Genomic DNA, 24,156 nt, shown 5'->3' on the forward strand with positions numbered 1-24,156 from the left:
GACCTTTTTCTTTTCTCTTATTTAGTTTTTCATTTATTTATATCAGTATGGATTCTTATTTTATTCAGTGGATTATAAACTGTTACTGTCATTATATGTGTTCATCCTCAAAATGAATTTGGGGATATTTCAGATTTGGCCAGTGAGAACTCCTTCAGCTCATTCCTGTGTTCTTTTGCCAGGTCTCTAGCATTCATTGAACATTTTTTTTCTTTACAAAACAATAAAATATTCCCGTCTTCTCTTATACATTTCTCTCCCAGCCTGGAATCATTGCTTTTTCTTAGGTGCCCCAGTTCCCTTTAGTGGAGAATGGTATTTAGCAACCAAGATTTGGGAGCTAGGTGTGATTAAATTGCTACTGTGATATAATTGATTCTAAGCCCTCTTAGGAGACAGAGTATGGAAATAAACATATTTATGCATGTATATTCTGTGTACTTATATGCCTACATACACATATAGATCTATAAAATCCACAAGTTCATATCAGTACTCCTGATTCCAATCCCACACCATTCCTTCCTCATTACCTATTTGCAACTCTTCTCCAACAGAAAGAAACCTGACTCCCATTATCCGCACATATCTGCTTATTTGCTCAATCCTTCCATTGTTAATTAAACTCTTGGCCCTGGTTGCTGAAAACTCAGCCCCAGACACACCAATCTCCACCCCAACTCCCCATTCCCAGACGTTCCAGTCAAAACTTTGCCTCCAGGGAGACTAAAGGGCAGTGGGGTTGAGGGCAGAATGGGAGGGGTTCTAGAGCAGCCCAGAACCATCCATATCTCTAATCTTTATGTGGCAGCCCCACTTCAGCACAGCCCAGTTCTCTCCAGCCACGCACTGAGTTAGTGAGCTGGGATCTCCCCATCCACAAGGCTTTCCTCAGATTTCTTTCCCTTCTAGTTGCCTTCCAAATCCCTAATTCCAGTCTATTTCCTCTGAAGAGATCAGCTATCTCTTTGTGTTACATTCTCAACTGTTCACCTTCTGCACCCACTCAGGTGTTTTACCAGAGCCCTGTGTTCAGGAGAAATGCATGCCTTAGGAGACGATGCAGGTATGGTCAGTTACAATTTTAAATATTTAGCTTCCCTCCCTCTTTGCTATGATTATAAGTATTACTAAAACATGCTTGGGAGAGATGTGACAGGCAGGCAGTCATGTTAGGTGTATAATTTTGGTGAAGATTTAGAGGATGGACTGGAGGGAAAATGGTTAAGATCAGAGGCTGGGAAACTAGGCAGCAAGACTTTTCAATACATAGGTGAGAGAGGATTAGGACTGAACAGGGAGGGCAGGGCAGTGAGGATGGGAACAAGGCACCTGGTATGAGAGATATTTATGGGATAGCATCAGTAGGCTTGATGATAGATTGAGTAAGGTTGTCAGGAGGCAGTGAGGTGGAGGTGTGGGTGAGGGGTAGGGGCCGGGGGTGAATCCCAGGTGTGTGGACTGGGAACAGGTAATGGCGGTGCCTAACCCTCCTCACCATCTCCTTCTCCTTCTGCTACTACTAATGATGGGGCCATTTGTTGAGCAAGGACAGTATGTCAATGATTCTCATAACTGCTAGACATACATCATAGATATAATGAGACCATTTAATCCTATAGGGAATGTATTATCATGCAGTTTCCCAGATGAGAATGCAGTAACTTCCTCCAAGATTTCACAGATTGCAAAAAGCATTTCGTGCAAGTTTAGATTCTGAAATATTAGTTTTGTCTTGGGGTATGCTGAGTTTGGGGTTCCCATGGACTATCCTGGCACAAATGTCCTGCCCGCAGATGGAAATCCATGTCTGAGCTCTGCAGAAAAACTAAGGTAGAGAGACAGCCATCCACACAGAGGTGCTGAGAGACCAGGTGATTAGTGTGGGATGAATGCAGGAAGCTTATGGAGAAGGAGAGGGAAAGAGGACTGAGATAGAACACTGGGCACATGAACATCAAGCACAGGAGAGGAAGAATGTCTACAGCAGAGGAGGAGTGGCCAGAGAGTGAGGAGAACCAGGAGAGAAGTAGTGCAGTCTAGGAAGACTGGTGGGTCAGGGAGGCGTTGGCCCAGCCTGCTAAATAGTGCCAAGTAAGCCAAGATCTGCGGGATGCCCAACACATGTGTCCACCAAGGGGGCATCGGCGAGGGAGACTGAAGGCTGAGTGCAAAGGTCTAAGCAATAGGGAAAGATAAGGAAATGGAGATAATGAGCACCAATGTTTCCAAGAAGCCCAGTGAAGGGGTAAGGAGAGAAAGAGAGCCAAGTATCTAAATGGGGATTTACAGAGATTCTTCTAAAGTGGAAACATTTAAGTTGTTTCTAAGCTGAAAGGAATGTCCAAAACAGGGAGAGAAGTCAAAGATGCAAAGAACAGGGGGGGGTAAGTCCCAAAGATGCAGGCGGAGCTGGTTTTTGAAAGCCACTGTGTGGTCTACATGGTGGGAGGAGCGCCTCCGGCAGTTTTGGAAGCAGAGTCTGTACAGTACTGGCCCTAAGTGTATTGAAGAGAGGGCTGTGGATGGGTTCAGACGCAGATTCCTTCATGGGGTAGACAAATAGGGGAAAGAAGTTAAGGAAATCGACATTTGGTTGCTTCCATTTTTTCCTGAAATATGAAGGAAAGTCATTTTTTGATTAAAGCACAGAGGAGGAATACCTGGGTGGCTCAGTCATTCAAGTGTCTGCCTTCAGCTCATGTCATGATCCCCAGGGTCCTGGGACCGAGTTCCACACCTAGCTCCTTGATTAGCGGGAAGCTTGATTTTCCCTCTGCCTGTCGCTCTCCCTGCTTGTGCTCTCTCGCTCTCTTTCTCTCTCTCTGACAAATTAATAAAATCTTAAAAAAAAATAAATAAAGCACAGAGAAGTAGGATAGAATTGGGGGGTTGGTAGAAGGGTTGAATGTCTGCAATTGCTGTTAAGGGGGATGGAAGATGGTACTGACCAGGGATCTTTAAGCTCTTCTGGGCAACTGTTGAGAGCTAGGCTGAAACTGACAAGTGTGGTGTCTGAGGTCATTTTGATCTGTGTGTTGAGCAGTCTGTTTGTAAGAGGAAAGAAGATGGCCTGTGGGATAATCCCCATTTGGGTGCAGATCCAGAGCAGTGGAAGGAAAATGGAGTCGGGTTATAGAGGATGTTTAAAATGCTACATCATAGCATCTAACTTGGATGGTTCCCAAGTGAAAGCAGAAAGGACTCAAATAGAATGAGACACTTCTGCTTAAAGATGGCAGATTGTACACAGTTTTTATCTTTCCACTCTCCCCAAACCCTACTAAAATGGCAGGAAAGGGATTTTTTTTCTTAAGGGTGTAAACAAATGACAAAGGAAAGCGGGAGTAGGGACAACACTCACTACATTCTGGAAGCTGACAGCAGATGATCAGTGGCAATTGACTTCACTAAAACCTAAGTCAAGAGTTGAGGCATCAGGTAGCTCAGGAAGGGGGAAATGCGGGGGGGGGGGGGGGTGGCCAAGAACAGGAGGACTGATGGAGGAGTGTATAGATCCTGGGGTCTTAGCCCCAGTCTGAGCACAAAACTAAAAGTTTGTATCTGGGAAGGATAAAACAGAGGTCTTTGAACTAGAAGACGTGACGCACTGATGAGAGGAGATACAGTACTAAAAACAGGAAGATCAAGTCCAAGTCTGTATACTGACCAGAAAAGATGGCCCTCTCCCCACTCTGCTCTCTTCTCCAGCCCTCTTCCTACACTCAGCTCCCTCGATGTTGACTGGAGATTGGAGATCATTCCACAGGGAATCTGAGCAGTCCAGGAAAATCCAACAAAAGATACTGACACCTACTGCTCCCTCTACCTTTATTACTCCAGGTCAAGACCACCAGTCAACAATCAGATTTTTAGCACGGCACTCCCAAACATGAAAGGTTAAGGTGAGGACCACTAGACATTTGAGGTAGTCCTTCAACATGAAAGGCAAAGACCAAAACAAGCAGGAAAAAAAAAAAAAAAAAAAAAGGACTCTGTCTTAATAGAGACGATGCCAAGAATAAATATTTTAAATATGATAATTAATCATATTCCAGAGAAATTAAAGATAACATAGAATCTGTGAAATAGGAATGGTTGCTTTAAAAAAAAAAAAAGTCAAAAAGCAAAGAGCACACAGAAAATAAACCATGACAGTAAAAAAACTTATAGGCCAATAGCAAAGTTGAAATAAAAGGTCATAGAAATATCCCAGAAAGTAGAACAAACATGTAGAGGTAGCCAATAAGAGAAGATGAGAGAATAAATAAGAGATGGGAGCTGTGCTATAGGCCAAGAAGGCTGTGGTCCAGAGGGTTGGGTGGAAGTATCTGGGAGCCAAGTCCTCAAGGAGAGGACAGGAATTTAGATGTAAGAAAACTACACAGAAAACTAAGCAAGGAGGAAAAGGGCATTTATGAGCTCCAGGGAAAACAAACCGCTGTTTGAGAAGGGAAAGGCAATTAAACTCTACCATCTGGCTCACCAGTGACTAGCATTTATATCCTCAAAACAAAGTAAACCTTAAGTATTGATAGAAGGAGGGCAAATTAGTATGTGTGGGAGTCTTTAAAGGAAGGGCTATCTTCATCTCCCTACTTTGAAATCCGTAAATAATGCCTTTACGTCGAGCAGCAGCCATATGATCCCAATTTTAGGAACATAGAGGCACATATAAAAAGAACCAGCTAAAGAACTAAAGGGAGAATGGAATGGAGGACAGGCGAGGGGCCCAGAAGACTGCCGCTTTTCTAATGGTCTAGAAGATTATTTGACTTCTAAAATTATACGTATAATTTCGATTTGATAAAAGTTAAATGAAAAGATTGGAATGGGAAATGGAAGGGTCAAGGGGTGCACCATGAAGGGGCTTCAGCCCGCTCCGAGAACTGAGCAGGCCGGTAGCGCTCCTTTGCAACTGTAGTAACCTGGTAAAAACCCGTGTAACTCACGAGACAGGATAAGACATGAAGTACTAATTTGTGACAGACTGATAGCTGAGACATCAAATGGCGTGTTCATTCCTCCCAGCAGCCACAAAACAAAACAAAACAAAAAAACCCTGCTAACAGGAATGGCAGACTCCTTGGCTCATCATTTCAAAGAACTTCTGTTCTCTGGTGGATGGGAGATAGTCTGAAAAGTATGCACAAACTCAGAGAACTGGTTTCTACTGTGTGTGCACGCGTGTGAGTGTGTGTGTGTGTGTGTGTGTGTTTGTGCGCATGTACAAGTCCCTTGTACATGCTGGGGAGGACAGAGATGGAGAAGCAGAGCTATATAGGAAGAACAAGATTATAAGAGGTGAGACCCTCCTCTCAGCATGAGTTCTCATGAGAGAGAAAGAGAAGGGAAAGAAGGAGCACTGTCCTCAAGGGCAGCGAGATAGAACAGGAAGGAAAATGTAGGGGTTCAGGTTCCCAGCTGCAGTTGCTCGAATGGGTCTTGCACCTCTGATTAGAGGAAGCAAGAGGGATAATGGCATTGTCCGTCTGGACAATGAGAGGGACCCGGTTTTTCATAGGACCAAGTACAGCTTAGAGAGCTTCTATGAGCTTCTGATGAGCTACAGGTTAGCGAGGAATGAGAGACAGCTAGCCTGGCAGGGTGTGGAGAGTGAACTCAGCTTGTCCCAGGAGGTAAGAGGGACAGGCCTGGTCCATGGGATGAAACCAAATGTGCCAGCGACTAGAGCTGCCACCTCTCTCAGAGTATCATCTCTGAGGGAGCACCACAACCACAGGACATCAGTAGCCAACAAAAAGCATGGGTCCCAGAAGCATAGAAGACCAAAGAGTTCCCTGTTCTCCCTTTACATGGTGACTATGCTAAGGAGTAAGGCTGTCAGATTATGCTGCACCAGGGAGGAGTGTAAAATGTAAAAAATAAAAATAAAAATGGAATTCTGAACTCCAATTTGATAATCATCCCAAATGTGGCCAAGAAATCTTGGGTTGGGACAGCATGCACCAGGATCAGATTGTCCTCTAGAGGCTAGGACAGAGCCACGGAATCAGAAATTAGGGCTGGGTCAAGAAATTACTAAGGTTCCAATTTGCACCCTTGAGTTTTGTGCACAGCCATAACCGGCTATTATTTTTGTTACACCTGTTTATAGCCTTTGATGTGAGAAGCCACGGAGACCTGAAGACCTACTTGTCATACTAGTAGAAGAGCTATTGTTTATTGAGTGCAATACTAAGGACCAAGTGCTTTAGACTCAGAACCCTATTAAATCCTCACACACCCAGTGACATGGCCCCATTCCAACCCCCATTTTACAGGTGAAGGAGCTGGGATTTAAATAGATGAAGTAACTTGAACCTACTACCAATGTTAAGTAGTAAAGGGCAGAGCCAGAATTCAGACTCAGTCTGTACTGATTCTAAGACCTGGGCTGACATTGAAGAATAACATGCTTAGACTGCCCTCAGCCACAGAGCCTGGGTTTCTAGAAAGGAGAAAGTGTTCGGACATCCGTGAATGAGCACACACATTCACTTTCTGGGGATCTGTGAGCACCCCAGAGAGGTGGTGTCGGAGCAGGAAGGTAGGGTCGATGGCATGGAAAGGTTGCCAGGTAAAAACCCTGCTGTGTGGTTAGACGCTCGAACCCAGTCACTGTAACAGAAGCTAGTATTGAGAAAGAACCCTGAAAGTCTTCAAGCTCGAGGCACACTTCTTCCTAAAGGGATTTTGAAAGAGTTGAGGAATTTCTTAAATTTGGAATGGGTTCAATAAATGTCTGTTAAGTGAGGTATTCAGTTCAAGCTCTTTAAACCTGTGCCAAAGAGCTGTCAACTCAGATCACAAAAGATCATAACATTAAAAGCTCTCTGTGCTGGCAAGCTCCATCAGGCCCTGTGCATTTCTGTATTAAATACTTCCACATCTGTCCTCTCTTTCGCAGGTCCCCATGCCGCTGCACCTCTATCACATCCAGCCAAGGCCATTCACAGTGATAGCTTTCTCCTTTCAGCAGGTATGGATTGAATACTACTGGGGGTTAGCCAGGAGGCTCGGCGAGGGGACCTGAGTTGAGGAAAGTGTGGCTTCTGTCCTCAAAGAGCCCCTAGACTCAGAGAACGAGGCGCACCTGTGGCATGGACTGCTACTGCCCACCTCGAATCCCTTCCTTCCCTAGTGATAGAATTACTGTCCCATGTGGCTGTCCAGCTGGGCCCCACTTCCCCAGCCTCCCTTGGGCTTAGGTGAGGCCATGTGACCAAGTTCTTGACAAAAGCATGTGAAGGAAGTAATATACACCAGTAGTGGGTTAGGAATGTCAGGCCTACCACCTCTTTACCTCTCTTCCCACTTCCAGACTGTCCGGAGCCTGGATGTGCTTGTGACCAAGTCTTGACTGCAGTAACTAGTGACATTGCCCAAGGGAATAGCAGAGCAAAGACTTAGAAGGGTTGTGTCCTTGAATGACCACGAGGGGCAGGTCTCCTCTGAAAACTGTTATATGGGAGAGAAAAAGAACTATCCTCATGACTTAAGCCACTATACTGGGGAACTCTGTTATAGACACTTAACCTTTAGCCTAATCATAATAGGAGTGTTTAAAAAAAAAAAAAAAGTGGAGCCCAGAGTATTCCTGGTGCTATGACAAAAGCAGAAAAATCAGTTCAAATGAGGCCGAAGGCAGGAAAGTTAGAGGAAGCAGAGGAGGATGCCTGGGAGGGAGCACCCTTGCCCTGAATCTTGAAAGACGAATGTTTTTAGCAAATCTGCTTGGGTTTCTCATCTACTCTTAATTCTTTTGATTGGCTGTTTTCATCCACATTACTTCTTTCAGGAATATATTCTCTCTTATCCCTTCTCTCTACCTGTTAAAGCCTACCCAGGATTCAAGACTTGGATTAAATCCCATTTCTGCAGGGAACCTCTTTGATCAGCTCCCCACAAGTGATATCTTCCTCTTCCAAAATCCTATGGCACTTTGTCTTTATTATTTATTGACCACACATTTTATATCTTCTCTATAAGTATCTGACATTTTTCAACAGCTTTTCCAGCATCACACTACCTAGATTTGTTCTGGGTTCCCCCAAGGGTATACATGTACCCTGAATGTCCATTGCTTTGTAACAAACCCACCTCAAAACTTAGTGGATTATAGTAACTATTTTTATTGCTCGCAGTTCTAAGAGTTGGCTGGTCTCAGTTGGATGGTTCACACTGAAGGCCTTGAACGCTCTTGCATTCAGACAACAAGTGGGGCTGAAGTCAGCTGAAGGCCTGGCTGGGCTAGATGCTCAAGACTGCTCACTCCTGTGGCTTGTGGTTGAGGCTGCTCTCAGCTAGGAGGTCAGCAGGTCCTATTACCAGAGATCCTACATTTGCTGTCTCCGTGTGACATGGGCTCTCACATAATTATAGCTGGATTCCAAGATGATCAAGTGAAGCCCTTGTAACTTAGCCACGAGAGACCTAGAATATCACTCTCATCACATTCTTTTGGTCAAGGAAGTCACTAAGGCCAGCCCAGGGAGGGAAATTTGACTTCACATCTTGATGTGAGAAGCAGCAGGTGCATTCAGTGAGATAAAGAATTAATGACACCCGTACTGGGAGACTATCTTCTCATACTGTGTAAACCTGGAATCTGGAGTGATGTGGCCAGATCAGAACATGTGGCCATCCTGTATTTCATCTGCAAATCAGAGCCCCAGGAATACATTGCTTCCCCTCCTCCCTGAGACAATAAGAAGAATTTAATGTTAGTCTGGCATTAACCTGGGATGGGCTAGATGTACAAATGCCAGGATGTCCACCAAAATCTGGATGATTCAGTGTTCGTGAGCCAAGAGGTTTCCAGGAGAGAATGGAAGCTGTCATGGAGAGAAAATGTCTCTGGACTAGAGCTCAAGTGTTTGCTGATCTGTGTTTCTTCTGAAGATCACTTGCCACCCATTGTTGCCCAACCACCCTTAACATGGGGGTAAAGGACAGGGATTGCAGCAGAGCTAAAACTGAGAAAGGGTTACATGATGCTCAGCTTGGAGGAAGACTTCAGCTAAGCCCTTAGCCACTCATTTGAGTACAACATCTCACCTGTGTAGCCTTTGGCTACAGGAAGGAGAGACAATTACCCCACAAACTACCACCAACCACACTGGCCTTTGAACTTTGTGGTAGACAGATAATGGCTTCCCCAAAGTGTCCATATCATTAATCCCCCAAAACTGTGAATATGTTCTATTAAAGGGCAAAGGGGAAATATGTTTGCAGATGGCATTAAGTTGGCTCATCAGCTGAAGATAGGGGGAATATCCAGGATTATAAGGGCAGGGCCAAAGTTCTTAGAAGCTTCCTTAAATGTGAAAAAGGGGGATAGCAGAACAACCAGAGTCAGATAAGGAGATATAGGGAAGAAAGCAGAGATCGGAGTGATGTGGTTGCTGGCTCTGAAGATGGCAGTGGACCAAGAACCAAGAATGTGGCAGCCTCTAGAAGCTGGAAAAGGCAAAACCCAGATTCTGCTCTAGAGCCTCTAGAAAGGGTCACAGCCTTGCTAACACCTTGAAACCCATTTAGGAGTGATGAATTGTGGAACTGAAGATCATAAATTTGTGTTGTTTCAAGCCACTAAATTTGTGGCAACAATAGGAAAGTAATCCAAACTCCAAGGGCCTGGGTGATTAGAATGAGAGTCCTATCACAAGGGACGGTATACCCATACCCCTGTTTTGACTGATAATATTCAAGAGCAGGAAATCTCTGGTCAGGAACCATCAGGACTGCTGGGGTGAGGGGTGGAGAGGAAGGTGGCAAAAGCTGACAGCAGGCCTTCCTGAGAAAGCGAGGAAGAAGAGAGGGCAGTGAGGAGCCAGTGGCCAGAGGAAGAAGTGAGGGCATTTTATGGAAGAGATAAATAACTTCTCTTCTCAAGAGAAGGGACTGGGACAGATTGCTGTGTTGGGTGACATAATTCTCCTTTCACTGCCCCTTTGGGGAGAACAATCAGTAAAAGCTGTCTTGTTCTACAAGATTTATTTATTTATTTTTAAAGATTTTATTTATTTGACAGAGACACAGTGAGAGAGGGAACACAAGCAGTGGGAGAGGGAGAGGGAGAAGCAGGCTCTCCGGGCAGGGAGCTCAATGTGAGGCTCCATCTCAGGACCCCGGGGTTAATGACCTGAGCTGAAGCCAGACACTTAACGACTGAGCCACCCAGGCAACCCTCTATAAGCTTTTAGAAATGGATTTGTGTGTTTCTAGATGTCGCTCTGGGCAAAGTGTGGCCAGAGAGTACCAAAGTTGATGACTACATGAATGTTGCATTTCCTTGTCTAAAATACAGAAATGTATACCCTTTTGAGAAATCACCCCAAGTCTGAGAAGGAAATGTGAAAAGAGCCACAGACAGAGGCACGACAAGCAGGACTCAAGAGAGGCTGTCATATTTTATGGTTCAGTTTGCTTGAAATGAGGTGTGACTATATCAAGGAGAGCACACTACCTGGTGTCTTGGGTTTAGAATTCAAAACCCACAATAAGTTTCTTTACCTCTCAAAGCAGGCAATTTGTCCCTCTGAGCTTAATGAAAAGGAAGTGGATCAGAGAGGTGAGGTCTGTGGCTTGTTTACTGTTCTCCTCTCTCTGCCTGTCTTCCCTGGAGATCAAGGGAATTGGGGGGAGGGAGAGAAGACATGCCACCTTTGGTGCTTCTGTTGGTGAGGTAAGGACCACCCCCACCCACCCACCATAGGTGACTGGAACCATCAGGGATAGTTCTGGCTTTACTCTTGTGGGAAAGACAAGGGACAATGGCACACTGCTTACAAATTCTGACGTCCAAAGTGTCACTGAGGCTACTCCCTCTCAAGGCTATTTTAAGGGTTTATCCACTCAATTAGGGCACTCACTTTGTAGGTGGTGGTAGGCAGACCCCCATCTCAGCCATCAGATGCACTGTTCAGAAATGGGGCTCAATTTCCCTCATCCCTTTCTTACCTGTACCCGAGATCCCTGCCTTAAGAAATGATTTCGTTTTCTTTAAGGTGAACATGTTGGGGGATGGGAGAGCAGAGGAAGAGGAAGAGAAAGAATCTTAAGCAGGGCAGCCCAGTGCAGCCTGACATGGAACTTGATCTCATGACCCTGAAATCATGACCTGAGCCAAAAGCAAGTCAGACACTTAACTGACGGAGCCACCTGGAGCCCCAAGAAATGATTCTTGCTTTTAAAAACTCAACCCCTGATTTAGACCTAACATTTTTAGCAAATGTCCTTCTCTGCCATTGTCATAGCTGGTTAAAAGACAATATATAAAAAATACGTGCAAAATGTAAAACAAATTACTTCCTTTTTGATAATCTTCTCACAAAGTACTCTATACTCATGAAATCAATCTCCACAGCTACCTGAACCAGAACTGTACTCAATACAAAATACTGTAGGTAGGGAGTAGAGCTGAGGGTTGTAGATTATGCCCCAACTTGATTCTTCCAAGCCGCCTCTCTGTTCTCTCCTTGAAGAATTGCTTAAATGCATTATCAGGTTCGTGTCTTCATTTCCTTGCCTCTCTCAAATTCATTTGTCAGTTCATTCCGATTCCATCTCCCTACTCAATGGAAACCGTCCATATCGTGGTAGCCTGTTACCACACCCAATGGTTAGTTCTTTTTTTTTTTTTTTTTTTTTTTTTTCAGTTTATTTCACTCCTCAGCAGTATATCACACCATTCTTTAGGAAATCTTTTCCTTGGTCGCTTCCTACCTCAGTGACAGGCTCCTTCTCAGCCTCATTTCCTGACTCCCCCTTCTTACCTGACCATTAAGTGTGGGTGGCCCCAGAGCTCAGCTGTCTGCCTGGTCCATTTTTCTTTTTCCCATAAATGATCTCATCAAAATTTGTATCTCTTGCTCACCTCTTCTTACCTGTCTTTGTGAGTGGCTTTTCCAGCTCTATGTGTGTCTTTATATAAGCAGCTCATACTTAATATGGTTCAAAATCAAACCTGGTTTCCCTTGAATGCTATTCCTCCCCAGAATCGCTCACCTCAGTTAAAGGTATCCCCCCCGTTCACCATTACTGAAGCTGAATCCAATCTCCTACTTTTCGCTCCCCTCCTCTTTCTAAGTCATTAGCAAGTCCCATCTTTCCATCCTGAAAACATATCCTGAATTCCCTCTACTTCTCTCTAGTTTCAACCACTCATTGAAAAGATCCCTCTTTCCCCAACCTGCCTCCACCATCCACCGCTATCCACATGCCGACACACACAGACACGCGTTCTCCCCGTCTTTCTCTCTTCATTCCCCAGAGATTCTCTACCACAGTTGCCTTTGTAGTGTTTATCCCATTCTGCTATTCCATTGCTTACCTCTTGACCTTTGTGTTTACATTTGGTCTCTTCAGGCCCAGGTCTAGCGTGAGTTGAGTGAGACACTTGCTTTGGGCCCAAAACTAAAGGAAAACTCCATAATCAAGATAAGTAATATTTAATATTACTTATTAAATATTAATATACTATTAATCATAATATAATAAATTAATATTATATTAATATTTAATGTTCATATTGTAAAATATATTATATTATAGATAAAATATAAATTATAAACTTATATTATAAATTTAAATAGTTTATAACTGATTTTTATATTATTATATTATATATTATATTATGTTAAATTATAAATTTAAATATGCATTATAAATAAAATACATTATAATAATATAAAATATTAATATTATATTTAATATCTTATAAAATATTAATATAATATTTTAGAAAGTAAAAATACAAAAAAATCATGATGAGCAAAGCAAATTCCAGCATCATACAGCATAATTTTATCCATAAATTCTCCAATATGTATCCTTATAGATAAGAACAACGATGAAAAAAACAACAGAATTCCATTATCACACCTTATGAAATCTAATAATTCCTTAATATCCTTTTATATCTAGTTCATGTTCTCTTTTCCTTGATTGTCTCACAATGTCTTTTACAGATGGCTTGTTTGAATTGAATTCTGAATAGTGTTCATGTGATGGTTTATGTTGGGTATCAACTTGGCTGGGTTAGTGGATACCCAGATGGCTGGTGAAACGTTATTTTTGGGTGTGTCTGCGAGGTTGTTTACAGAAGAGATTAGCATTTAAATCAGTAGACTGAGTAAGACAGTCACCCTCACCAGTTGGAGTAGGAATCATCCAATCCACTAAGGACATGCACTGAACAAAAATATAGAGGAAAGGCAAATTTGTTCTCTCTGCTTGGACGGAGACGTCCATCTCCTGCCATCAGACGTTGTCACTCATGACTCCAGAGCATTCATACTCAGACTGGGACTTATGCCATTGGCATCCCCAGTTCTTAGGCCTCTAGACTCAGACTGAATTATACCGCCAGTTCTCCTGGGTCTGTAGATGTTAGACACAGATCATGGGACTTGTCTATCTCTATAATGTGAACCAATACCTATAATAAAGCTCCTCTTATATACATCTTATTGGTTCTGTTTCTCTGATGAACCCTGACTAATATAGTCCACATATCATGGGGCTTGATATATCTCAGAATTTTATTTTTGCACTTTTTCAAGCCATTTGAATTTTGAAAGAAATTAGGTCACTTAAGAGAGAGTCCATTATCATATGGTTTCACTTATTTGTGGAGCATAGCAAGTAGCATGGAGGGCATGGGGAGTTAGGAGAAGGGAGTTGGGGGAAATTGGAAAGGGAAGAGAACCATGAGAGACTATGGTCTCTGAAAAACAATCTGAGAGGTTTTAAGTGGTGGGGGCGGTGGGAGTTTGGGGGAACCAGATGGTGGGTGTTAGAGAGGGCACTAGATTGCATGGAGCACTGGGTGTGGTTCAAAAATAATGAATACTGTTATGCTGAAAATAAATAAAAAATAAATTAAAAAAAAAAGAAAAGAAATTAGGTCACTTATATGTAGAGTTTCCTACATATCCTTTGTATTTCTGGTAAATATGTAGCTGGCGCTTGATTTCAAATTCAGGTCTTTTCCTTTCCTTTCCTTTCCTTTCTTTCTTTTTTTTTTCTTTAGCAATAATACTTCAGAGATAATGGTGCAGACATTTAATTATGTCACACCAGAAGACGAGTAATGTCTATTTGTCTCTCTTTTTGTAATGTTAAGATTGATCGGTGGCTGAAGTGATGTGGTGTCTGGGATTTACTTTAAGGTACCTGGTACCGTGATGGAGTGAGGGGAGCTGGATGCTGTTATGGATGAAACAGGATTGGCCATGAGTTGGTAATTGTTAATGCATTAGTGATGGATGTATAGAATCCAGCCAATTAATGTCTATACTTTTTATATCTTTGAAATTGTACATAATAAAAAATTCTTAAACAAAAAAATTTTTTAAACAAAAATTTAATAAGTTGTTTTAAAAAATTTGATCACTCATACTGTACCAGTTAGTGAGGATATTTTGTAAAAACAGTTTCTTTCTCAGGGTCTGGAACTCCAGTGATACATTTGGTCACATAGGAACTATAAGTTTCAGTAATTGACCCTAGACTACTAGATTCAATCCAGTTTTCCTGACTGGCAACACTTTGCAGGGGTTGTCACAATTTGTTCCTGGTCAAATTGTGTCTTGGGTGACTCCAGTGAGAGAGACTCTTGGAAGTTTGTGCTCGGTTTCCTCTTGATTTCATCCTTTGTGGAATTTGCTCTGTACTCTTTACCATAATAAACTGTACTTGTGAGTATGAAAATAAATATTTTTTAAATTTCATTCCTTAGTTCAGATACTGAGAGCCTATAGACCCATCGTTATAAAGTTCTCCTTTAGTATGTGCCTTATGGTTTTAGCAGTCACTGATGAGCATTGCTAACATCCAATTATGAGGCAGTACAAATCTATGATATTCTAACTCTGTCATCCCTTTGATTAGTTAGCAGTTTCTGCATAACAACTTACTTCAAAATTTAGTAGCTTAAAACAGTGAGCATTATCTCATAACTTCTGTGGGTCAGGAATCCAAGAGTGGCTTAGCCGGGTGATTCTGCCTCAGAGTCTCTCATGACATTGCAGTCAGTCTGCTAACTGGGACTCCAATCTTTGTGGGCTGGAGGATCTACCTCCAAGTTCACTCACATGGTTGTTGGCAGACCTTAGTTTCTACTGGCTTTTAACTGAATAACTCAGTTTCTCACCTAGTGAGGTTCTCCATAGACTACTTAAATGTCTCACAATATGACAGCTGCCCCAGAATGAGTAATGAGAGAGAGAGAGACGGAGAGAGAGAATAGAATGAGAGAACCAGATGGAAGCCAAAATCTTTTATAATCTTATCTCAGAGGTGACATATCATTATCTCTATGTGCTGTTGGTCAAACAGGTCAGCCCTGGTACAGTGTGGGAGGGGACTACACAGGGTGTGAATACCCAAAGTCAGGATCGTTGGGGGCCATCTTGGAGACTGGCTACCACATTCCTTTGCATGTATTAGCTGGAAATCTATAATGGAAATCTCAACTTCATCAACTACTCGGTTACTCTGCAATACAGTTCATGTAGAAGAAGCAAAATAAATTATTCTTTTCTTTACTACTTTTCAAAATAATGAGTTGATGTCCTAGCATCCACTTACCTGGCCCGTGAATTATTTTTTAATATCATTATGAACTCATGATCTTAAAATGTTTATTATGTTTTAATCAAGTACATACATATGTCATTATTTTCTCAGACTTTTTTGTTTGTTTATTTTTAATATTCAAATTACTCCATTTTTGATTAGTGAAAAGTCCTTACTGTTGGCTATTGTGTGCTTTTGGCACAAACCCAACAATCTTTGACAGTTTCCTTGTTTTCTGGTACACAAGATATTTCAGACTTGTCTTATAATTTCCTGCCCTAGCCATTTCTCCAAAGTGCCCTGGTTCCTTTTAGTTTGGGGTTTTATTATTCCATTTTTTCCTTTTTAAAAAATAACATACAACCAAATCTCTCTATCTAAGTAGATAGATAGATATAGTTATCTATCTCCATATTTCTCTTGCCCTTTTCTTAAAGTAAAAGTAGCAAACTATACACACTGTTCTACACATTGCTTTTTTCACTTAACAATATACCCCAATATAAAAAAAGAAAATATATTGATATTTCTGATTACTTTTTATCCAGTCCCCTATTGATGGGCAGGTAATATATTTGCAAGCTTTGAAATGAAAACAAAACAAAATCAATAAAATGAAAACAAAAAAGAAAGGAAAGAAAGAAAGAAAGAAAGAAGAAACCACAAAGGAAGAGATTGACAACTTTGAATTAAAAAAAAAAAAGCTTAAACATCTGTACCACAACAAAAACAGTGAAAATAAAATAACGAAAATAAAAAGGCAAATAGACCAGAACAGGGGTTGTAGGGTGGAGTAGAGGCTCGAAGATGCAACCACCATGGCCAGAAGACTAACATCTTTGTTATATAAAGAACTTATAAAAAATGTTTTGAATCAATAAATAAACTAACATCTGTGCTAATAAATCATATAAGTAAAAACATTCCTTGAAACACATATGGCAAAAGATTAAAGCCTGTGGTAATCACAGAAATGCAAATTAAAACAAGGAAAAAGTATGATTTTCGTCCATCACAGTGATAAAATTTACAACAATGGTTATTCCTCATCCTGGTGGCAGTGCAAGAAACTGATATTACTACACAGTGTGCTTATCCACCATCCAAATTGTGGAAAATAATTTGTCAACTTGAATTAAGAGCCATAAAATTTTTTTAATCCTTTGACCCAATTATCCCACTCCTGGGAATAAATACTCTAAAAGAAGATAGAAACTTTTCTTGGTGATGTCCACTGAGTGCTCCTGACCTCTGAGGTGGTTCTGGATGACCTGGAGACCATGAGTCTACAATGGTCCCAGTGGGCGGTATTAGGGGATGTGCCTCTCCACGAGCATGTGTATGTATCAGTCGATGTACATGGCAGCTTTGGCATTTGGTGGAAGAATGAGTGAGTGTTCTCTAGGGAGGATATCGATGAGGACCATGGGCAATAAGAGAATTTGAATCTCCACCACAAGAAAACAGAGAAATGGAAGGAGAAGAATTAACGAAGGACTATGTGAGACTCCACATCCATGCAGAGCAGCTTCGGGGTGTAAATGGTTGAGTGCGTGTGGTGCAAGGACCGGAGTATTCTCCGACCCTTTCCCCTCTGCTGTAGACCAGTAGACGGTCAGGAAACAGTTCTTGACAGTACACAGCTGGCACAGCTCTGGGCAGCAGAGGTAGTATGTCGCCATATGTGTGTCAGACATAGTGCCTCACACTCAGTGTATAATTCCCTAATGAGTAGAGGAATTGGAGTATCTGTCACCTACCTGAGGACTCTGAGAAGAAGCTGAGGCTGATCTGATTGGGTGGGGGTGAGAGCTGAGGCAGTGAATGAGTGAATGAGTAGGTGGAGGCCTGAACCTGAGAATATGGCAGATCAGTGCCAGTGTGGCTGCAACTAGAAGCATAGTGAAATTGGGAAGTTCTGCTTGTATTTATAATATTGAAATACTGGAAACAATCTAAATGTCTAACCATAAATTATGGAGTGTGCAATCAATGAAAAGTTTCACAAACATAAAGTTGCATGAAAGATGATGCAACAGTACTTTCAATTTTCTTCTTCCTGGACACATGAAAGACTCCATTTCCCAGGCCTCCCCATACTCTGCTTTGCTGTAAGATAGGCCTCATGACTACAAAGTGATAAATATTCTTCTGGGCTCGAGCATTTAAGAGCTCATGCATGATTCTCTATCACAGTCAAGGAGAAGACTGTGTGTTGAGATGGAAGTGCCATAAAGTTCAAGGTGCCTTCATCTCTAAGTCACCACATGGCAGATAGCTGCACGAGAGTCACTAAGGTCCATAGGGGGAATTGGGTAAATAAGGAAAAAAACCCTTATTATGTTAAGTTTCTGAGATATGCTTCTGATACTGAACCATAACCTGTCCCATTCCAAAGAGGCAACACAGAAAATGTTTCAAAACACAATATTTAGAGAATGCAAACTGACTCTTAAGTATGGACAAAGCGAGATGTTTCAGTTACCATACTAAAGTTATGAGTGTTTCCTTTGCATTTTTCTTCTTTACTCCTAAGCTTTTTTTTTTTCATTTTTGCTCTACTGTCTTTATAACTAAAAATAAAGTAACGTGACAGAAGGAGGAGGAGAGGAAGAAAGGAAAAGAAATTGGGAAGGCCCTGTTCTCATTTCTTGTGCTCTCATCTCTGAGCCTCAGGGTCCCATTGGCTTCCTCTGAACCATCCAGCACCTTATACAGACAACTTCTATTTTTTATTTTTTTAAGATTATATCTATTTAAGAGAGAGAGAGATAGAGCACAAAGCTGGGGGAGGGGAAGAGGGAGAGTGAGAGGCTGGCTCCCACTGAGCAGCAAGCCAGATGTGGGGCCCGATCCCAGGACCCTGAGTTTACAACCCAAGCTGAAGGCAGACGCTCAACCTACTGAGCCACCCCAGCACCCCACACAGACAACATTTTTATGATAACAGCTATGTGTGAGCACCATAAAAGCTTATATACATTATGTCCACACAGAAGTCTATAAAGTGGGGCACCTAGGTGGTACCATCAGTTGTGTGTATCAGCTCAGGTCTCGGTCTTGGGGTTGTGAAATTGAGCCCCATGTTGAGCTCCATGTTCAGCATGGAGTCTACTTGAGATTCTCTCTCCTTCTCCCTCTGCAGTCTTGCTTGTGCTTTCTCTGTCTCTAAAAATAAATAAATTTTAAAAATAAATATATTAAATATAAATATAAATATAAATAAATAAATCTATTTTTATGGTTATGTAGCAAGTTAGTGGTGGACCCAGGATTCAAATCCAGGACAACCTTCCTCGTAACCAGCCTGTTCAGCTCTACAACTTAGCTGACTAGTAGATGGGGAAAGAGTACGACGTTGAAAGATAAGCTTCCCTTATCTTTCTGCTTCGAAAATCCACTTTGTTCCCTACCTCCCACCGGAGAGCCGACTTTCTGTTTCCTGAGCAGAGCTAACTTTTACCTAATGTTTGTATCTTAACTCGTTTATGAACAGCAAAGAGGCAGCAGTAATGGTTTCCTATGTATGTGATGTGGCTGCAGAGATGTGGAAACAGTTGTGTTCTTCCTCTCCCCAAGGCCCTGTCAAAGGAATTGTGATGTGATGATGAGCTCTGCACTCAGTAGAGGCAAACAGAGCTGCTGAAGTCCCAGTTATGCCTCCTATGAGCTCTATGACCTTAGGCAATTCTCTTCACATTTCTGAGCCTCTGGTTTCTCCTTTATAAAAGTGTCATAATCTCTGCCTACTTCTTGTGAAAACCACATGGAGGGAAAAGCTCTGTCAGTGTCAGAGAAACAAAAGATAATGTTATTATTTTCCATAGAGATATGGGATCAGGACATGAAAAAGAAGGCACAGTTGGTACCTGCGTTAACTAGAAAAGTTATCTTATTTCCCTCGCTGCTATCTGGTCTGGCTCTGGTGCTCAGAGCTGACTCCCATTTGATCTCTTCCTCTTGTATAACCAGGCCTCATTTGAGCTCCCTGAGCTCTGAGAGGAGAAATGGATGAGATGAATATTTATGTTTGAGCAGACCCCTCATGCACTGTGTTTCTCCTCCCCTTCCCCAAGGTTGTCCCTAGGAAGAGACATCTACTTCTTTTTTTTTTTTTAATTTATTTATTTATTTGATAGAGAGATAAAGCAAGAGATGGAACATAAGCAGTGGGAGTGGGAGAAGCAGGCTTCTTGCTGAACAGGAAGCCTGATGTGGGGCTCGATCCCAGGACTCCAGGATCATGACCTGAGCCGAAGGCAGACACTTAAAACCTGAGCCATCCACGTGCTCCGAGACATCTACTTCTTATCAAATAACTCTATGCTCTCCTAGCCCTCCTGAAATTATGTGGGGCCATGTGACTGAGATCAGACAAAGGGTTGTAGGTGGGAGTGATGCCCCCCTCTTCTAGCCTGATGCACTTAAGAACCAGCATGCATCCTCTTTCTCTCTCCTGCCCTGCACTGAAGAAAATGACCAGATGGCTCAGCTACAATTCAGAAGACTCCATTGGTCTGGCTCTCTGAGACTCAGTAAATAGACCCTGCCAGTTGAGTTAGGACATGTATCATGAGCAAGAGGTAAATTCTATTTCATGTTGACTAAGATTTTGTGGCTGTTTGTTACCAAAGGAAAGCCTCTCTTCTCCTGGCTACTGTAGAGTAGGGCATGGGTGATTGGTTCTCTGCAGAGAATCTGTGTGTGGGAAAGAACACAAGGAAGACGTCCCGTGACATTTGCTCTTGGCTGTGAGAGCCTCCAAATCACTCCTCTTTGGCATACAAAGAACATAAAGTGTTTTAAGAAATATAACTCCTTCATTAAAAATATTAAAAACACAAGTGGCACAGAGAGATAGAGAAGGAGGGAGGGGGGGAAGGAAGGAAGGAGGGATAGAGAGAAAGAGAGAGGAAGGGAGAGCAAGCTGAGCCGATCAGATCATTCCAGTCTTCTGATGGTGCCCCTGAAAAGTCTTGGTGATGTGTGGGAAGGCAGCCAAAGGGGGCGTTGAGCAAGATGAATAAGTGGGGAAAGATTAGAGCAAGCCTGCAGAGAAAGAAAAACAAAACAAAACCTCCTTGTTTCTGGGCTTTCTTTGGCTGTGCTTCTTGCCCTTGGTTTCATCATTGGTTCAACAAATATTTACTGATGTGCCAAGCAGCGTTCTGGGGCTGGATATCCAGCTTGAACAAAACACAATGTCTGTCCTTGTGGACCATACATTTCATCAGGGAGCTGGAGAACCAACCAACAAATATGTGTAAATGTGGTATGTTAAAGATGACACATGATGGAGGAAAAGCAGGGGGAGGTGATAGAGGATAGGATGGCTCTGGTTTCGAAAGGGTGGTTGGAGAAGGCTTCGCTGAGAAGGTAATCCCATCTGAACAAAAACCAAAAGAAAGTAAAGGAGCTAGCAATGCAGCTGTCTGAGAGAAGTATGAAGCACGACAAGGAAGACAGTGTGGCTGGGTTGAGTGGCAGAGGAAGAGAGTAGGAGTGGATGAAATTCAGGAAGAACTGGGGACTTTGCTCAGAGATGGGAAGCTATTGGAGCAAATGAATGTTATGACTTAATTTATATTTTATTTCACTTTAATTCCAGTTAGTTAACATACAGTGTAGTATTAGTTTCAGGTGTACAAATTAGTAGTTCAACGCTTCCATGCAACACCCGGTGCTCATCAGGACAAGCACACTCCTTAATCCCCATCACCTGTTCCCCACCCACCTTCCTTCTGGGAACCGTCAGATTGTTTTCTATAGTTAGGAGTCTGTTTCTTACTTTGTCTCACTCTCTCTTTTTCCCCTTTGCTCATTTGTTTGGTTTCTTCAATTCCACATATGAGTGAGATCACTTGGTATTTGTTTTTCTCTGACTGACTTTGCTTAGCACTATACGCTCTAGATCCATCCTTACAGCAAGATTTCATTTCTTATGACTGAATAATATTCCATTATGGATAATGCTATTGATACATGCACACACAACCACCACTTCTTTATCCATCCTTTTATTGATGGACACTTGGGCTGCTTCCGTATCTTCGCCATTGTAGGTTATGCTGCTATAAACATAGGAGTGCTTGTATCCCTTTGAATTAGTGTTTTTGTATTTTTTGGGTAAATATCCAGTGGAGCAATTCTTGGATCATAAGATAGTTCTATTTTTAATTTTTTGTTTTCCACAGTGGCTGCACCAGGTGCTTTCCCACCAACAGTGCCTAAGGGTTCCTTTTTAGTTTTGACTTGCATTTCCCTGATGATGAGTGATATTGAGCATCTTTCCATGTGTCTGTTGGGCATCTGTATGTCTTCTTTGAAGAAATATCTGTTCATGTTTTCTGTCCATTTTTAATTGGCTTATTTGTTTTTTGGATGTTCAGTTTTTATCAGTTCTTTATATATTTTGGATGCTAGAAATTTGTCAGATATGGCATTTGCAAATATCTTCTATTTGGTAAGTTGCCTTTTAGCTTTGTTGATTGTTTCCTTCACAGTGCAGAAGCTTTTTATTTTGATAGAGTCCTAGAGTCCCAATGGTTAATTTTTACTTTTATTTCCCTGACCTGAGAAGACCTATCTAGAAAAATGTTGCTATGGCCGATGTCAGAGAAATTACTGTCTGTGCTCTCTTCTAGAATTGAGCTAATTTACATTTTAAAAGGATGACTGTGGTTGCTATATGGGTAGGATTGCCAGATTTAGCAAATAAAATTTAATCATGTCCAGTTAAATTTGCATTTCAGATCATTTTGAATTATAATGAATAATTATAATTAAATAATAATGAATAATTTCTAAGTAGAAATAGATACCATAGATATATGGGATATCTTATATCTGTGACATATCTGTGATATATCTGTGACGTCTTTATACTAAAAGAATGATTTGTTGTTTATCTGAAATGTGAATTTAACAGAGTGTCCTGTATTTTATCTGGCAATCCTATACCTGGAAAAAGATTAGGACAAGAGGTGAAAGCTGGGATCAGCTTGGGTGTTGCAATAAACCGGCAAGAGATGAGGATTATTCAGACCAAGGGGGTGGTGATGGTGAGAAGTTGTTGGTTGGATTCTAGTATATAGGGTCCCCCATGTATTCTCTCACTCTTTCTCAGGCCTTTTCTATGAACTAGTTTGATTCATTTTGCAACCCAAACTTGGGAGGATGTGGGTGGGGGCCATTTGGCATAGGGGAAGGATGTGGGTTTAACCACAAGTTTCATATAGTTTTAGAGAATGCATGAAAATAGAATTAGTCACTCAAAGGTAGAAGGGAGCCAAAGGCCAGGGACAGTCCTGAAAGAGCTCCCTCCCTTCCTGCTCAGGGACACAGTGATCAGCCCCTGCGGAGATGGGAAAACGCATTGACATGACACTTCCTTTTTGGTTTCTTCTCCTTAGCTTGGCTCTAGCAGACACATCCTGGCTTCAAAAAGAGTAGAAGATGGCCTATGGAGGAATGGTGACAGTAAATGGATCTTTGTATTTTGTATTTTTGTTCTGTACTCAGATCTTTTGTTCTGAGCCAATATGCTGAGGATATTCTTAGAGAACAAGCCAACCTCTTCTGGATTGTTGGAGTTGTGGGCAGGGAGGGCCCCTATAATGTGTGCTAAGTGCTAGGTGTGTCACTCACAACAAGCCAGAGCCAGACATTATCACTTTCTTTCATGGTAAGGAACTGGCACAGAAAGGTTCAGCAGCCTCCCCAGGAGCACTTTGCAGGACCCACCAATTTTCCATCGTCATTACTGAATCCAACAAAAATCACTTCAGTGCTAATGAACTGAGAACTTGAGAGGAGACGATATGGCAGCTGTACAGTTTCTATTCCACAAAGAGTTTCAGACCAAGTGTTTGGTCAATAAGAGACCCTCATAAACATAATCCTTACCAGCTGGCTTCCCTCCCTGCCTGCCTCCTGCTTCATTCCTTCCATTGTTCAGCAAAAGTATATTGAGCATCTTCTATACGCCAGTTCTATGCGAGGCCCGAGGATTCACTGGTAAACAAAAACCAAGTTGTGAAGCTGAGGTTTGAAGATAAGGGTAATTCATCAGGTCAGAGGTGAGTGATGGGGAAATTGTTTCATGAGGAAAGCTAGTGCCAATGGGCTGTGGAAGGAGGGGGTGTGGCTAATAGTAGGGGGCGGAAGAAGGCTGGAAGGGAGACAGGCAGTTGAAGGATGCTGTGTGAGGGTGTCCAGCAGGTCATGATTAAAGACCCCAGTTTTTATCCCAAGAGCCAGAAGATGCCATGGAAGTACTTTACACCGAACTGTGACATAATCAGCTTTGCATTTTGAAAAGATAAAATCCCAAAGTCTGTCACTAGAGAACTGGTTAGGTCAGTTAGGATACATCCATGTGGGGAACTCCAGGCATCTGCTCAAAAGAATGAATATAATAGCATGATCTCTAAAAACATTGTTTAAATGTAAGAGGTACAGAACACTGCATTGTCTACTATAATTTGTATAGGAAACATGTACATATAAACAGTTGGTTCTTGTTATTCATGGTACTTATATTCTATAAATTTGCCACAAACACTAAATTAG

This window comes from Mustela lutreola, chromosome 2, assembly GCF_030435805.1.
Source record: "Mustela lutreola isolate mMusLut2 chromosome 2, mMusLut2.pri, whole genome shotgun sequence".
Taxonomy (NCBI): domain Eukaryota; kingdom Metazoa; phylum Chordata; class Mammalia; order Carnivora; family Mustelidae; genus Mustela; species Mustela lutreola.